Genomic DNA, 6,000 nt, shown 5'->3' on the forward strand with positions numbered 1-6,000 from the left:
TTGGCACCGAGAATGGTTTTCTTTAAAAAAAAAAAAAAAAAGCCCACAAGCAAAGTGCCCAAAATCTTCCACCTCAAAAAAACAAAATAGCTGCCATTAGAACACAATTTACTTTATTACGGTCAAAACCCAGCACCAAATAAATCACACGTACAATATAGAACAGAAATGTGCGACCTACACTATGCCAAGCGCTGCATCCACAGAGTGTATAAAATTTATATCACAAGTATCCAACAAAAGGCAGCCAATATATATATATATAAGAATAAGCCCAAGGAAAAGAAAGATTCTCCCCCTGGTAAAAAGGAATGATTGGTACCTCTGTATGTGTGGCTTTTCCCCGCTGGTGGTAATTATGCACATGTTTTCACTTCCACAGGTCTGCCGTGAACTCAAAGAGGGATTTGGCCTCTCTGAATGGGGTGTAGCTCATCCATACATGGTCCCTAATTGCCTTCTCCTTGTGACCGTAAAGGGAGCAGGAGGGAGCCGAGAAGCGGCTCTCAAAAGTTGGGCGACCGCATTGTTTTCTTTGCGCTTTGCTCGCTCTGCTGTGAAAGCTGCCTCCAAATCGTTGAAGAGCTTGAAAGACACACACACACACACACACACACACACACACACACACACACACACACACACACACACACACACACACACACACACACACACCACCCCATGCTAATTGGCTTCATACCACTGCCAAAACCAACAGTATCTTTGGGTAATTATCTGCTTACCCGATTTTCTTATGAGCCTGGTGTTTGAATACATCATTGTGCGCCTTGTAAAGCACAGATTACTCAACACCCCACAGAGGGATGGCTCTGACTTATATAAACTTTATGGTGGTGAAGCGGCGGGGATGTGGTGGTGGGGAGGCACCCTCTGAACTGCCCTTCTTTATGGGCTACAAAGTCATTCAGAAACACCCACAAAATTGGTCAGGATGCATTTATCTGAAACTTCTTTCCTTTGAACAGACACCGTGCTTTCCCCATCTGCTTTAATGTTTCGATCATAGTGGAGAACCAGAGTGGGATAAGCAAGAGTATGGCCTGCATAAGAGAAACAGTGAGGTCTTAGGGAACAGGAACAGGAAAACTCAGGAGCCGAGGTATAGTGGATCCAGGGCTCCAAGGGTCAAATCACCAAGACTTCCTGAGCACCAGGGACCAAGCCATCCTCCCCTATCCTAGTCAGGCTTCCCTGTTTCCTATGAATTTAGCTGTCATCCTCCCAACTGCCTGGGGTGGGGATCAGTTTTCCCAGGAACGGTGTATGGTTGCAAGCTCCCTCTGTTGCATTGCAAATCCTTTTCCTTGAATGAGCATTAAGAGCCATTAACTGTATAAAAGACCTGCTAAGGGGAGTAATGGTGAGGAGCACAATTGCAGTTACAGTTGCACGTGGCTCAAGAGACCTGAGTCCAAATCCTGAGTCAGCCATGAAGCTCGCCTGGGACCAACCACTGACCCCACCTCAAAGGGCTGTTGTGAACATAAAGTACACAGGAGAAGAGCCGTGAGTAAACTGAAATACAGCTGAGATAGACGGATCCTATTGGTGGGGCAGAATATTCTTTCTGTGCAACTCCCATTGAATCCACGTTTGCTGTTACCCAAGGGCAAATGAAAGGAACAAGGCTTCCACTTGCATAAAGAGATCTGGATTGGTGATGAAAGAATTCAACTTATTGTCATCCTGCTGGATAGCTCAGCGGTTTCGGTCTCTGGCTGTGGAGCCAGACATTGGGAGTTCGATTCCCCACTAGGCCTCCTTAACGGACTGCACTCAATGATCCATAAGACCCCTTTCCAGCTCTGCAGTTCTAAAATTAGTCTCACTTCTTAACGCTTCAGGAATGGAGGACCTCCTTACGATAAGTTCTATTATCCTGTGAAATAGTGGTAGGAACATCCCTGTGGCCAATTCTGGCCCTCTGACGGCTGCTAGGATCACAGTCCCTCCCTCTTCCTTCATAATGTTGTTGGGCAGCTTCCTAGTTTTGCCCATTATAAAACCTATTCTTAAAGGCTGGAATGTCTCTCCTAAGGCTGAATGCACTGCAGGACTGGAGCCTTTGAGAACTTCTCTAAAAATTTGTCTGTAGGGCTGAAATAGGTCCATCCCTCACTCTGATAACTCTCTCTGCAGACTCTTGGGCTGGCCTTACTCTTGAATGATCCCCACATTTGGTCTGCTACAGAGGCAGGCAGTCACTCTCAAAATGGACCCATCATTGATCCAGAGGACAGGGCATATAGCTGGTCTTGGGCCTTCACAGGTAGGGAACATGAGGTCCCACCGGCCTCTCTATGTCTCTGAGACCTGTTGCTCTCTTGAGTCTGATTAGATGAAAGATCAGCCTGACGAAGACAAGAAGAAAGCTGTCGCTCTGCGCGGGAGACCAGAGTGGCTACTTTCTTCCATCTCCCTACTCACTTATCTCAATGAGAATCCGTCTTCTTTCCTGGCCCTTCCTTCATGCCGGGCTATTCTGCATGCGCTCCGTGCCCCACGGTTCATCTTTATTAGCTCTAATTGCTTTCCCATTCTAATGAGATCCATCTATTCACCTACAATCGAGAGGAAACGTATTCATTAAAATAATTCTCCTCTTAACTGCTGCTTAAGATTGATACTGTCGGTGGATGGAGCCGTTCCAAGAACATTTCTAAAACTTTATGCTTGTCGCCCGGGGTCTTTCCAGAGAAATCTCTCTTTGTTCTGCAAAGGTTTACTCCTGGCTATTAGCCCTGTACTAGCCACGTGTCACATAAGGGTAAGAATTCCTTCTTTTTTTTGGATCTGAGGAAAAACATTTGGGATGGAGTAAGGTTGGCGTGCTGTTATTTGTTTGCTTGCATGAGTCAGTGGTGTGTTTATTCACTGGAAAGGGTGTATGCGCAACCACAGAATTGGGGAAATGTGTGTTTATTTTTTTTATTTTTTAACTACAACTCCCAGAATACACTGCATCATCATTGGCTATGCTCATTGGGGAACATCGAGGGCTGTCTTCCAAAAGAGTCATTTTTCCCATTTCTTGTGCCCCGCCGTCTATCCCACCCAAAAAGAAGTGGGAGGGGAATCTAACAGAAGACTATTTAAAATGAAGCAGATGAGTCGACAAACTCGACAAACTCGGTGCTTAGAGCATGTCACACTTTATGGCTGTATTTTTCACTGCAGATATGAAAGGCTTCCAGCGCACACACCGCAAGGTGGTGAACTTCACAAAAAGCCTTCTGAGCTTTGCAAATCAAGCTGTTGTGGAAGACAGGAGAGCAGATTGGGTCATTTTTTTTTCCTAGTCAGTTGGCTGCCTTAGTAACTAGTACTAGTGATAATAAGTAACAAACGAGTAGTGTGAGAAATAAGAATGAGTACTTGTAAGTAATAGGGACACTCAATATCTGGCAGATCATCTTCTCCCACCCAGATCTACCCGAATCACCCGACATAGCCAGTAGGGAGGGGTCTGACGCCGAGGGAGGCCTGGAAGGAAAAAATGAGAAACTGGGCCTTCTCGGCGGTGGCCCCTTGGCTGTGGAACATCTTCCCTACTGAAATTCAGCTGGCACCCTCGCTGGGCGTCTTCAAAAGCCAACTGAAAACTTGACTATTCAAGCAGGCCTTCCCTCCAGTCAATTAAGTAATGCTTATTTCTTATTTCTTTCCTTTTAACTCATGCCATCTTGGGACTGTTTGCTTTAAATTAATTGTAAATTTACGATATTATTTTTATATCGTTTTTTTAATGTAAAATCGTGTATATTTTAAATTGTTTTTATCTTGCATGTTGTGAGCTGCCCAGAGTAGACTATGTCTAGATGGGTGGCATATAAATAAATAAATAAATAAATAAATAAATAAATAAATAAATAAATAAATAAATAAATAAATAAATAAATAAATAAATAAATAAACCTTCCACATAGCAAATCAATGTGTTTTCCTCTACCCCCAGAGGTTTAGGTATCTGGTTTAGGTCTCTGGCTATAGAACCAGAGGTTGAGAATTTTGATTTCCCACAGGACCTCCTTGACAGGAGCTAAACTCAAGAATGTATTGGGTCCATTCCAGCTCAGCAGTTCCATTGTGTTGGTGGTGTTGTTGTTGTCTTTTCAAATTGTCTCACTGATCAGAGCATAGCATGTTGGCAGATCTTTAGTCTGTCCGTGTCTTTAACAATTTTGTGGGGGGAAAAGTTCAACGTGTGAAGATTCTCGCCAACATGCGCTGCACCCATCCTGGATTCAGCATCTCCGGGTCAGCTGCGAGAGATCCAGTAGCTCTTCTGAGGGGAACTATTTATAAAAAACATGAGGAGGGAATTCCCAAGGTCTAGTTCCAAAACCATCACATTAAAAAAAAATTAGAGAGGTTACCTGTAGAGTTTGGGAAGACAAAATGTAAAAATAACTTCTTCCAAACTAGGAAGCCCGAGATGTTTCCTTTTAAAAACTCTTCTCTTCTGTTTTGCTTCCTGTCTCTTAGATCCATCTCCTTTCCCCAAGTTTTATTCTGTCCCACTACTGTTAATTACACTAAGTAATCACTCTCTTCTTGATGTTAAACATTCCATTTTAATCTGTGTGGCTACTTCTGACATTCTGCGAGCGCCTATCAGTGTAGTGGGTCTCAGCAAACATTCCCTCGGGAAGCTGATGAATTCTAAAATCAAAAACATCACTTGAGCTTGGCATACATAAAATCTGTGACATCAGCAGTCTAAGGCACTGGTTCTTAACCTTGGGTTACTCAGGAGTTTTGGACTACAACTCCCAGAAGCCTTCACCACCAACTGTGCTGGCTGGGGTTTCTGGGAGTTGCAGTTCAAAAACATCTGAGTAACAAAGGTTAAGAACCACTGGTCTAAGGGATACCCCAAGGTTAATTGTTTAAAATAATAATAATGATGATTACCTTTCACCTCCAGTTGTAGGAGAGGTAACTTCCAGTAGCGACGAGTCGCCTAGATAGGCGGGGTATAAATTAAATAAATAAATAAATAAATAAATAAATAAATAAATAAATAAATAAATAAATAAATAAATAAATAACAATAACAATAACAATAACAATAACAATAACAATAACAATAACAATAACAACAACAACAACAACAACAACAACAACAACAACAACAACAACAATAATAATAATAATAATAATAATAATAATAATAATAATAATAATAATAATAATAATAATAATAATAATAATAATAATAATAATAATAATAATAATAATAATAGCCAAGGGGCTGCAGATACACACTGTAGAGGGTTACGTCCAGTCTGATGCACCAACCACCAGAAAATGTTTCTTTTAAAAAATTTACTGGGGGAAAAATTCCCCTTTTGCCCTCTAGTGGCCAAAAATATTTTTAATTAAAATAGTGCACAAGGCCCAAGAAGTAGCACAACTGCTCCTATTCCCCTTAAATGGTACAAATGAACGTTTTTTAAAAAATTTAAAAACTGGGGAAGGGGAAAGGGTTAGGGTTTGTGGGCGTTAAAGGGCCAGCTGGTGCTAGGGTCCACATTTCAACCCCTGGGAGCTAGCTGTAGCTTGCAGATCACAGTTTGCCTAGCCCTGGACCAGCCTGTATATTGCTGTGACAAATCTGGGTTTGTCATTTCTTGCCGATTGCCCCAGGCAACATAAAATCACAAGTTATGACCCCTTTGTGACCATATCAGCATAATACATGTAGAGATGAGGGAAACTGAATCTTTTCATTCCTCATTTCAGCTTCTCGTTTTTAGTTTTGCATTTTGCTTTTGCTGAATTCTGAAAATTTGTCCAGTCTTACATTCAGTTCACCTTGAATACTTCATATAGTTTTTCCAATTACTTTATCCTGAATTTGGATTGGAAAAAAAACCATATGCATTTTTGCACCCATTTCACAGATGTATATTTTTCTATAAAATTAATCTATTTTATAAAAAAAAAAAAGCTGTCCCAATATAATGAACTTGTGGG

General features: G+C 41.6%; 1 long non-coding RNA gene across 1 annotated transcript in view; it reads right to left on the reverse strand.

Annotated features, from left to right (window-relative positions):
* The window catches only part of LOC140705535 (uncharacterized), a 63,400-nt gene extending 62,726 nt beyond the window's left edge, over positions 1–674 (reverse strand). Inside the window, exon 1 of the long non-coding RNA XR_013543252.1 lies at positions 323–674. This is a non-coding gene — a long non-coding RNA (uncharacterized LOC140705535). The remainder of the gene's footprint in view (positions 1–322) is intronic.
* Positions 675–6,000: the final 5,326 nt, after the last annotated feature.

This window comes from Pogona vitticeps, chromosome 3, assembly GCF_051106095.1.
Source record: "Pogona vitticeps strain Pit_001003342236 chromosome 3, PviZW2.1, whole genome shotgun sequence".
Classification (NCBI taxonomy): domain Eukaryota; kingdom Metazoa; phylum Chordata; class Lepidosauria; order Squamata; family Agamidae; genus Pogona; species Pogona vitticeps.